Genomic DNA, 12,309 nt, shown 5'->3' on the forward strand with positions numbered 1-12,309 from the left:
TACCATGCTTCTTTCCACTTAATTTATCTTGGATATTGTTTCATATCAGTCCATAAAGAGTATTCCCATTCATTCCTTTTAATGGCTGCATAATATTCCACTGATTGGTGAATCATGATCTACTTCTCTTAACCCTGGTAATGAACATTTAGATCTTTCTCATCTTCGGCTCTTATAAGCAGTGATGCAAAAAAAAAAAATGTTGTTCATAAAATTTTTAGCATTTATAAGAGCATATCTATAGGATAAATTCCCAGAAGTAGAGGAACTACTGGCCCATGAACATGTGTGTTTGTAATTGTGATACTTATTGCCAAATCATCCTCCAGATAGATTGCACCAGTTTATACTGTCTTAGGGTGGGAATCCCTAGAAACAGATCCTGGGATAAGGATTTAAGAGCAGGTAGTTTATTTGGGAGGTGATCCAAGGAAGCTCTAGTAGGGGAGTGGGGAAGGGGGACGGGGGAGGGAAGGATTATTTCACACAGGTTACCCCTGTGGTGACTGGGGCTTAATCCCACTGAGGGAACTTGGGGAGCCCGTGTGGGATGCCTGCTTCATAGTTATCCCAGTGGGGGTGTGAGGGTAGGACTCCTTCAGAAACTTGGGTGTCTTGTTCCCCACACCTTCCCCAAAGGCACGGCTATTCTGGAAGCCCAGTCCTCCTTCCCTTGGTGTCCCTGTCCTCACCTCATCTTGCTGTCCCATCCCAGGCTGATCTTTTGCCCTTGTGGAGTCTCTCCAGCTGCTGAGCCCTGGAGAAAGTCCAGAGGCATGTCTGGGTAACTAGATTCTAAATTCCCTGGAAGGAAATGCCCTCTGGCTCTTCCTTTGTGCCCTGCCCCCACCTTCTTGACATCAGTATAAAAAGTACCCACTTCATAATGATTTAATTGGCTCAAGATAAGATGCTGCTCCTATTCCCTTGGAACCCCCACTTTGCATGTGAACCCCATGGAAGGCCAAGGCCACATGCTGAGGACAAAAATGTAAAAGCCAGGTGGCAGCCTGCTGCAGCCGGTGGGCAAGGCTGGTATAAGAGGTGGTGTCAGCCTTCAGGGTCCCTTCTCTCTCTTCTCCCAACTTGTACCCACCAGGCTGGGACAGAGCTCCAGCCCCCCTACCCCACCTGAGGCCCTTGTAGAAGATCGTGGAGAAGGAGGTGCTACAGAGGCCAGGCCTGTCCGCCTGCCCAATGAGTTGCTAATGAACTGTTCTGCGGCAACCTCTTAGGATGCTGGACTTTCACTTTAGCTTATTCAGTCAGTGGCTACTCTCTCGGCTAGGACATTAGCAGTCAGCCTCTGACACAAAAGGATAAGAGAAAGCACAATCCTCCACCCACCAGACTCAGGCCAGGACCAGAGTCGGGGTATTAGCACTTAAACTAAACCTGCAGCCACCAGGTTTAGTGACATAAATGCTGTGTTAAGGTGGAAACAGAAATGACCACCCTGACATTTGCTGAACCAAGTAGATGTATTAGCTACAGGCTCTCCTACCTGAGTCCTTTTCCTGCTTGACTGTTAACAGAAATGCTGGAGAGAAAACCCAAAGCTAATGACAACTGGCTCATGTCAAGGATGGAGACAGGGCAGGTTCAAGGGAACCTGAAAGCCGGTCAGCACCCCCACCCTCCCAAGTCCAGCTGGTGAAGACAGGCCAAGACTGGTTCCTCCCTAGATCTCAGCTTACTTTTTTTGCAAAATAAGGGTGCCAGGCTAAATTCCATTGAAAAATATGCATTGAGCACCTATGACAGTCCAGGTAGTAGGGACCAAAATGGAGTAATGGGGAGCTTTCTGTCCAGCAGGACAGAAAACTGCAACCAATTCCATGCAAAAGGTATGGAATACAGTGAGGGTCGTCGGGCATAGATGAACAGCTGGTTATTTCTTCCTGAGTGAGGCACAGAGAAACACCATAGAGAACCAGAGGGCATCTGAAGAGGGTTTCAAAGGATGGGTAGGAGTTTTCCAGAGGGACCTCAGTGATCCTTTCAGTATGTCCAGTGCCACCTCAGCATTTCTAAACTGCATCCTACAAAATTCTAGTATCTTCAAAACATAAATTAACATAAGTGCCTTTAAGGGAAAAAAAAAAGTTTCTTGATGGAAGAGGTTTGAGAAACAGTGAGTTCAAATTAAACATATTCCTCTAATGCAGGACTCCTCAGATCTTTTACTGCACTCACTACATGGTGAATGTCAAGGAAGGGGCCAGAGACTAAGGATTTACTTTCCTCCCTCTCCTGATCTTGAAGAATTCCATGGAGTCCCATTGGGGAAGGGTGTGGGGGATTTTTCCAGTGAGCTCGGACTCTGGCAGCTCCACAGGGACCTGGGCTAGCCCCCAGACCCTGCCTACCACGCAGATGCTGCAGCTGGCTATCCATCCACCCAGGCAGGCCTTTACGAGCCCAGTAATCTCCAGAGGGCTCTTGTCCTGCTTCTCCCCCCACCTACAGCCAGGTGGGAGGCCCCAGGCATGCTAAACAGGTCTGCCCCTCAGTGAGGCCCCAGGAGGGAAAGCTGTGGGCTAGATGGAAAGCCAAAGAGGAAGGCGAATGCATCTTTCACCAGTTAGATGCCCATATCTCTGCCTATGTCAGCATGGGCTGCTCCTGCTGTCCCTGGACCCATGCCACACCTGGCCATGGTGGGCATTTCTGATTCTACAGGGCAACACAGGATCTCTGGAGAGAAAATCTCTGACCTGGAAGGCCCATCCTGCCTCAAGGGAGAGCAGAGCTGGACAGAAAGGGAAGTTCAGAGCAAGGAACGCAGACTAATGCTGTATTTCCTCCCTCTCCTTCTTCCTTCTCTTCTTTCCCCCCACATAACCCTATGTCCATCCAGCTATCTAATTCAAAGAGAGCCTCTTCTGTACCAGCCACTGTGGGATTCACCAGATGGCTACTGCTGATATGGATTCCTTCTTTTCCTCCCTGCCCCCATGATTGTTTTCCTCCCTCTATTCCTTCCTTTTCCCTCTCTTCCCTCCTCCTCCCTTCCCTTCTCCCTCCTTTCCTTTCTCTGCCTTTCTGGTCCCATCTCCCTTGGGCGTGCATTGAGTGCTCACCACACTGGATGCACCAAACAGAGGGGCAAGGGGTAGGCTGCCTATTCCTGGGATAAACTCTCTGGCATTTAAGTGCCCAGAAAGGTGGAATGAAGGAGCAGAGCACAGATAGGCCCAGAGAAAGGAATCAAATGGTTACTGAAAGCTTACTAGTACTGAATAGGTGCTAAGGGCTATTACATACAGTAGATCATTTCCTTAGCTCAAAAAGGCTGTGAAAGCGGTGCCAGTATTCACCTTATTTTATTATTATTATTATTATTATTTTACAGCTGCACCTGCAGCATATGGAAATTCCTGGGGCAAGGATCGAACCAGAGCTGTTGCAGAGATGATGTGGAGTAGTTATGCTGAAGCCGCAGTGGAAGTCCACTACTCACCTTTTCACCCTTGAGGTACCTGAGGTTCAGCGAGGTTATGCTGTGGGGCCAAGGTCACACAGGAGTGAGGGAGACCAGAGGCTGTGGAGTCCAAATTGCCTGCTTCTTGGAGGAGGTGACCTGGCAGCAGATGTCGAAGGAAGTGATGGGTTGGACTGCTAGAGAGGCCAGTGAACCAAGGCTGAGGGGCAAGAGTGAGTCTGTAGGAGGCTGGCCTGCCTAGGGCTGGGGGAGTCAGCCAGGCTGGGGAATGGGAGGAGAGAAAAGCCTGCTGAGCAAAGCTGCTGGCAAGACCAGAGGGTGGGGCTGGCTTCATCGAAAGCCCCATGACAGACAGGTCCCTGGCCAAGGAAATGGAAGGGACATTGGGGAATTCTTGCAAAAGGCACTCAGACTGTGAAACATAAGTTTCTCTGATTTATCTGCTACAGGTTATGTCACGGGTATTGATTTTCTTTTAATAAAATTTCCTTCTGATATTTTAAAAAAGAAAAATGAGAATGATATATGTAGAGACAGGGAACTTAGCTGCAGATGGAATTATATAAAAGTTCTTCATGGGCAGTTGGGTACAGACCCCTGGAGAAATGGTTGGTCCCTCCACTGGGCGCAGGGGGATGCCAGGAGCAGGTGAGTGGGCATAAGAAAGATACAGGGATCTTAAAGATGTGCCAGATTTCAGTCCCTGCCTGTTCCCTTCCCTCTCACGATCCAGACAGTTGGATCAGACACCATTTCCATCAGTCGTGCCTCTTCTGCTCTGACACCTGCACCCACATCCCTCTGCCTGATAACAGGGGTCTTTCCTGCATCACCTGGCAGCTATGTGCCTGGGGAAACCACATCCTTTCTGTGAGATTCGCCCTTATCTGCAAAACGAGGATAATGAATGTTGTGATCACAGAAAATAAAAGCATTTTGCAGAAACCCAAAGTTTCCCCCAGAGGCAGAGGAGGCGGCGAGGGGCTGTTGATTTCCACCCATCGGCAGGGCAGGCTTCTCCCCAGTCAAATGCCTCCCTCACTCAAACTCCCTTACTCTGCGGCCTGCATCTTACCCATTTTCTGTTCCTGCACTGGAGGTGGCATTGGCTAGGTGGGACTGTGTCCTGGAGGAGCTTATTAGTTTCCCTTTGGCCACCCGTCCCCAAATCAAGTAGCCACCCCCATAAAATGTAGGTCAGAGGGGTGGTTTATTCCTCAGGAGCTGCCATAACTCACACATGTCTATTTGTAAATAGATTTTTTATTTCATAAAGCAGCAACATTAGAACAATGATACAAATACTTATCTAACTCCTTTCTTTTGCCCGTTAATTTTTTTTTTTAAAATCTCATTTGGAGCAAGATTTAAAGTAACCCCAACCCCTGAGTACGAATGGGCGCCTTCTGTCAACAAAACTATTATCAATCTCTGCTTAAATTTATTCTGGCTTCTTGCTTAGCCTCTCTGGAAATACTTTCGCTTTCAAAATCCATGGTCTGGAACTCTCCATAGACATTTGTAAGCAGTTTGCAATTCTTCTTTTCAAAATGCCTTTCCCAGACCCTCTGCCTTCCTTGCTAATCGAGCCATTGGTACTAATTATTCAGGCAGGAATTCACCTGCTTCCCTCCCCGCTGAACCTTTCCAATTTTTTCTTCTCAAGAAAAATTTGGCCTTAAAAAAAAAAAAACTCAGTAATCGTAATATATTTGGAAGATCCATCATTCCAGGTCTATAGTCTTCTATAATTCAAGCCTTTCAGCAGGGAACACTCTCAGGCCTGTGAGATGGCCTCCTTCCAACCCTTCGTGTGGAGCTGGAGCCCTCTCTCTTCCAGCCTCGCGTCCCCCTGCACCCCTCTGGGGTCAGCCTCCCCAGCTCCCTGCCATGCCACTGCCTCTTCTGTGTCCACAGTCTGGGGTGGCCCTCCCTACCATGTCCCGTTCAAGGCTCAGAAAAAAAAAGTTACCTCTTGCTTAGAGCTTTCCAGAGCCCTACAAATAACCATGCATATGTCTCTCTTTTTTTAATGGCTGCACCTGAGGCATATGGACGTTCCTGGGCCAGGGATTGAATCTGAGCCTCAGCTGTTGCCATGCCAGCTCCTTTAACCCATTGCACTGGGCCAGGGGTCGAACCCTCACCTCTGCAGTGACCTGAGCTGCTGCAGTCAGGTTCTTAACCCACTGCACCACAGTGGGAACTCCCATGAATACTCCTCTTGAATTCCTTTACACTGCCTCGTCGAATGGTTAAGGATCAAATTGCCTGTGTCACCATCCCTGCTCTGCCATTGCTCTCTGCAAACTTCATGAGCTGCTTCACTTCCACTAGCCTGTTTCCCCTGAAAAACAGGAATAATAACAGTACCTGCCCCATAGGGCTGTTGTGAAGATTAAATATGAAAGTCCATGCATCTGACCTGACACCTGGCAAGGGTTCCCCACAGGTTGTCTGACTGCAGTGGCCCTGACTACAGATAGTGTGTAAATGTCTGCGCCTTCCACCACACAGCGAGCTTCTTGAGGACATGGGACAAGCTTTATTCATCTCGCAGCTTGTTTGTTATACATCAGGACAGGTCTGACCTCACCCATATAGCCTTCCATGAATGCTCTAACCCTCTTGGCCCTTTCTCTTCCCACCACCATTCATTCTACCCCTCTGCATTTATTAGGATTAAGTTTGGGTACAAATGACAAGACAAAACAAAAATAGTGGTGGCTGGAAGGAGATAAAAGTCTCTCATGCAGAAGTCTGTGCAGGTAGATCAGGGCTGATAATAATATTTCCATTCCAGGAACTCACACCCCATTGCTCTATCAGGTGTGACTTCCATAAGCTCATGACTCTCAACTTCGTAGTCCAAGTTGGCAGCACCCATGCTCCTGGTATGCTCGGTGGAGGAAGGGATAAAGAGGAGGGCTAAAGAGTGCACTGGTGCTATCTTTTAAAGAAGCTCCAGAGGCTCTCACAGGACTCTTCCACTTGTATCCATTGGCCAGAACTTAATCACATGGCCACACCTACCGGCAAAGGATGTTGGGAAATGTGATCTTAATTCTGGGCAGCACTGAGCCTAGCTAAAATTTCTCTTTTCATCAGCAAAGGGGAGAATAGATATTGGAGGGAAACTAACAATCTCTACCACCCCTACTCAATGTAACACAATTGTTTGTATACTAAATTTTTTAAAAATTGTTTTAATTGTAAAAAACACATAGCATAAAATTTACCATTTTAACTGTTTCTAAGTGTACAGTTTAGTAGTGTTAAGTACATTCACATTATTATATACTGAACCTCCAGAAATTTTTTTTATCTTGCGGAACTGGTACCCTGCATCCATTAAATGACAATTCTCCACCCCGCCTCCCCCACCCCTGGCCACAGATAACAGCCATTCTGCTTTCTCTGTCTGTGAATTTGACTTCTCTAAATACCTCGGAGTTGTGAATTATACAGTATTTGTCCTTTTTTTAAATTAAACTTTTTTTTAATTGAAATGTAGCTGATTTACGATGTTGTATGTGTCTTTGTGACTGGCTTATTTCACTTAGGTTGGTGTCCCCCAGGTCCATCCATGCTATAGCATGTGTTAACACTTAACTTTTGTCCCAATAGTCGTTTCTGCTGTTCCTTACTGTTGCATTTGTCCTCCCACTAGAATTGAAGATCTTTATTCCCTTGACAAGATTGTGTGGGAAGGTTAGTATGTGCCGTCAAGGACAAGAACGCTGGGGGCTGAGAAGGAGGCCTGGGGCAAGGACAATGTTTGCGGTCCACTCTGCCTACAGCACCTTCCCAGGGCAGTATTTGTTCATGCTGCTGCTTAATAAAAATTTGTTCCATAATTGAAAAGACATGCTAGTCTACTGTCACTCTGGTAGACCAGAGACCCCATAGATCACCTAACCACTTTCTCTCCGGCCTTCTACCTGACTGGCTTCTAGTTTTAGACACCCTGTCCCCACGTCCCTCCTGTGTTCCCTGAAAACCCTTTTATTCAGTCTGTTCTCAACAGCGTTTTCCTTGTGGGTCCTCACTGCAGGAGAAAGAGGTGGGCTTGCGAAGGGTTTGGTTTCTGCACCTTGCCTGAGGGGGAAAGACAGATAGGGGATGGGGCCCGGGAGCCAGACAGGCCCCTCAGGGAAACCTCCCCTTCCAACTCACTTCCTCTCTGTGCCTTCTACTCACAATGATTAAGAAGGTCAAGTGTACACCTGCCGGAGTTGGACATGTAGACACCTGGCCTTGTATCTGCATCTCCTGAGGGAACCTGCTAAAAAGCAAAAACAAAACCAGATTCCTGAGCTCTTTTCCAAACCTTCAGAATCAGAATTTCTGAGGATGAGGGACCAGAAATCTTAATTTCTAACAAGCTTCCTTTATGATTCCAATGCAGCGAGCTTGGAGCTGAGAATCCCTAGTCAACAGAAGAAAGTGTCTGTGAAATTGGACCTTCCTAGGTCTAATGTCAGTCCCAGCTCTTATTTGTCATGCAGCCTGGCCAAGTTATTTAACCTCTCTGAGCCTCATACCAACATCTGGTTTATAAGTTGGTAGTGAGAATTACATGAAATGATACAGGTATTTAGCACAGTACATGTATTAGGGCATGCCCAGAACCCTAATAAGTGGGGAATGGATGTTATAGTTATTATATTATTAATTATTATTATTACTACTACTACTGCTCAAGCACCTGGCATACTCCAAGGATCTGAGGACTATAGCTCCAAGGTGCTGTTGCCAAGCAAGTCCCCTGGAGAGGGTGTCTCAAGTTGAAAGCCAGCCAGATAAAAGGCAGCAATGGAGCTATTTGCTAGATGCTGGGCTCAATGATAGTAAAAGCTCCAGGGAGACCAGGAAGATGAAAGGAAGAGACTTGCCATGTTGGCAATACCACCGTCATCATCCCCCCACCCACACTGCCAGTGACATCTACAAAGCTCGCTCGCCCCCGATAACTCCAGTGGCCGCCACCCAGCAGCTTTCTGCGTCAGTAGGAGAGATTAGGAGAAGCTTCAGGGCAGGGAATTTATTAGGGGGATATTCCCCTGGGCTGGAGCAGGGTTCAGCTGACCCCACTCCAGAGCCCCCTACTCCTGCTGGGGACAGGGAGGGAATTAGAGCAAGGTCTATGATGCTAGAAGGATGGAAGAACATACAGGACTGGAGAGAGACTTGGTGTCAATGTTGTCTCCTCCAGGCTGAGTTTAGGGCTTCCTCACGTGTTCTGGTCTCATGATAGCATTTACCACTCTGCTCTGAGTGTTCGCCCTCTGCCTCTCCCACTGGAGGGCAGCGACTTGGCCAACCTCACCTTGCACTGCTGTCCCCTCAGTCCTGCACTCCTACTGACCCTCCTTCCGATTCCTCCGACCCACTGAGCAGTTTCCAGCCCCAGGGCCTTTGTACTTGCTATGCTCTTTCCTGGCTCCTGGTCCCTGGTTCCTGATTCTTTCTCCTCAGCTTCAGGTCCTAGAGAGCCCCTCCCTAGATCGCCCCTGTCCAAATTGCCATCCAACTCCTCTTCATCACAGCACCGACATACTTCCTTTACAGCCCCTACACAATCCAGAATCAGCCTGCTTATTAATTATGTGTTTGCTTATGGTCTGCCTCCTGTGGAGGGGAGACATATGAGCTCCGTGGAGGTAGGAATATCTGTGCTATTCACCTCTCTATGTCCAGAACCTCAAACAGGGCTTGGTGCAGAACGGGAGCTTAATGCCTCTTGTTGAATGGTTTCATTGTCTAGTCATCCCAGGCCTCAGCTCCTGGCACAGTGCCAGGAACCTGGAGCTGCCTAACAAATGCTCAGTGAATGAATAGATGATACCTTCAGCTGCGTCGAATCGGTTTATTACCAAGAAATCTCAGTGTGATCCTAGGGCTAGAAATCCATTTATTCAACACTATTTAGCGAACAGCTATGATAGGCCAGGCAATGCACTAGACTCAGGGGACACGGTGGAAATCAGAGTCCCTTCACGGTCTAAATTACAGAGGAGGGGAGGTTAGCTGAGGGAGGCATTTTCTGGGAGGTGAGTAGAGATGCTCTTAACACCCACTTTTCCTCCCATCTTTTTTTCTGAATTCAGGATGTTCCAACACGCCATCACTGTTGCGATTTTTGTTTGGGGGTTTTGCTGACAGGTTTTGAACGCTGGAGGAGGAGCCCGAGGAAATGGTTCTTTGTAGGCAGGATCAAAGCAGGCAAAGCACAGCAACATAGCTTCTCCCCTCTCCCCGTCCCTGTTCCTCTGCTTCTGCCCACCCATAACCCAGCCTGCAATCAGGGACCTTCATTACGAAGATGGATGGTACACAGACAGGGATCTGAGGAAGCTGCTGCTGTGTCTGATTTTGATGGTGGAAATTCAGAGGCTTCAGTAACCAGATCAACACAGCTCAGTTAATCTGTGCCAATCAGCCAGGCTGAGGCAAAATATTCCTAGGCAGGCTTGGAATGGGTCCTGGGAGCTGAGGACAGCCAGCTGGGTGAGATGCCTCAGAGCCCCCGGGCTGGGTGTTCCAGCCACAGGTGGGGCACTGAGAAGCAGACCCGAAACCAAACTAGCCCAGCATGGAAGGGAAGCAGGGAAGACAGGGCAGGAAAATGATGGGCACTTCTTTAGCACAAGAGAGAGGAGCCCTGAAATTGCCCAAAGACACAGATTGCCTGTGGAGAGAGTTAGGAAACAGAAAGAGCTTCCCATCACCCTGTATGTTCCAGGGGCTGAGGGACCCTACAAGACAAGCCACAGCCTCAAATATACTAAGGCTGGAGTTCCCTGGTGGCTCAGGGGGTTAAAGACCTGGCATTGTCACTACTGTGGCTCTGGTTATAGCTGGGGCACAGTTTCGATCCCTGGCCCTGGAACTTCCACATGCCACTGGTGTAGCCAAAAAACAGAAAAACAAACAAAAAAAACTAATGCCAAAGTCTGCTTTCTGTAGACTGAATCTTTGTGTCCACCCCCAAAATTCATATGTTGAATCTTAATCCCCAATGGGGTCATATTAGGAGGTGGGGCCTCCGGGAGGTAATTAGATCATAAGGGTGGTGCCCTCATGAATGGGATTAGTGCCCTTATCAAAGAGACCCCAGAGAGCTCCCTCACCCCTTCTATTTTGTGAGGATACCACAAGAAGACAGTGTCTGTGACACAGAATTTGCTGGTAACTTGATCCTGGACTCCCCGGCCTCCAAAACTGAGAAATCAATGTTTGTTGTTTAAGCCACCCAGAATGTAGAATTTTTGTTACTACAGCTTGAACAGACTAAGCCACAGCTGATCTGCCTGGTCCCTGCAAATCTCTGAGGTAAAACAACCAAACACACAAACACCCACTTGAGCTGAACCCTCTGTATTTCAAGGTCATGCCCCATTTCATGTAAATCAGGTTTTCAGCCAATGGGAGTTAGTGATGCCCATGACCCCGCATCCTTCTGTGTCCCCCTCATCCCACTATAGTGTCAAGCAGCCCCAGGGCTCTAGGAGAAGACCTCTACCTGGAAATGAGAAATCTCTGCTTAGAAAATCAGCCCTGGGAGTTCCCGTCGTGGCACAGTGGTTAACGAATCTGACTAGGAACCATGAGCTTGCAGGTTCGATCCCTGGCCTTGCTCAGTGGGTTGAGGATCCGGCGTTGCCGTGAGTTGTGGTGTAGGTTGCAGATGCGGCTCAGATCCCGCGTTGCTGTGGCCCTGGCATAGGCTGGTGGCTACAGCTCCATTTAGACCCCTCGCCTGGGAATCTCCATATGCCACGGGAGCGGCCCTAGGAAAGGCAAAAAATAAGACGAAAAAGAAAAAGAAAATCGGCCCTGAACCCTGACATGTCAGAGTTGGCAGGGGCATTGAGTTCTGTAGTTCAACCCCCTCATTTTACAGAGGAAAACTGAGGCCCAGAGAGAACAGAGACCTGCCCAAGGGCTGGTTTTCCAGACTCTCATGTCACAGTCCTTTTTATTCTAAACACTGCCCTCTACATAGAAGGTGCTCTGTATATATTGGCTGAACAGCTGAATGACTCAGTGGATGAATGGGTGGATGGATGAATGGATGGTGGATGGAGGGGTTGTTTCATATCTTTAGAAAAGGTACAAGGACATCCTCCTGATTTCCTGTGGTGTGGTTCGCTCCACAGACTCTACTGTGGAAATTTATCAGTAAACTAAATGATCAATTAGACACCACCCAGAAGTGCATAACACACTACACAGCAGCGGCCAAATTGGCTTTGGGAATAGCAGACTGTGCCAGACCAATTTAATTTCCTCCCCAGCGATAGAGCGACGGGCTTCATCGGTAAGGGGTGAGATGGAGCTGTCATCTATCTTGATTTCAGGGCAGCTGTTGGTTCTGTCCTACATGACATGCTCATCAACTTGCCAAGGAAACGCTGTCTGTTCCAGCGTCCCCTGGGGGTGGACAAGCAGCCTGAGGCTCCCCGCCCAAGGCCCTGTCCTCACGTCAACTCCTCATGGGCAATGGCTCCCATCTAGACACTAGCCTGTGAATGCCTGCATGCAGGGGGCCCTCCCGGGTGCTCACACAACAGAGAGGGCTGGATGCAGACAAGCAGGTGCACACATGTGGGTAGGGACACACGTGCGCAGGGCCAGGTGAATACACACATGCTCTTGCAAACATACATGTGGCCTGCTGAGTTCAGCATGCCAGGTATGGCCCATACATAAAGCCAAGGCGGCTGGCATTTGAGCCTGAGGCTGTGGGGAGGGGAAGATGGGGTGAGGCTGAACTGTCAAGTGCCAGATCAGTGGCTTACATACGTGTTGACCAACAGAAATAAACTGCAAGCCACATATATAATTTTAAATTTTCTATT

The sequence above is a fragment of the Sus scrofa genome, chromosome 12 (genome assembly GCF_054392235.1).
Source record: "Sus scrofa isolate SSC_HxYL_T2T_F1_AM1 chromosome 12, Sscrofa_HxYL_maternal_Yorkshire_Landrace_v2.0, whole genome shotgun sequence".
NCBI classification, from domain to species: domain Eukaryota; kingdom Metazoa; phylum Chordata; class Mammalia; order Artiodactyla; family Suidae; genus Sus; species Sus scrofa.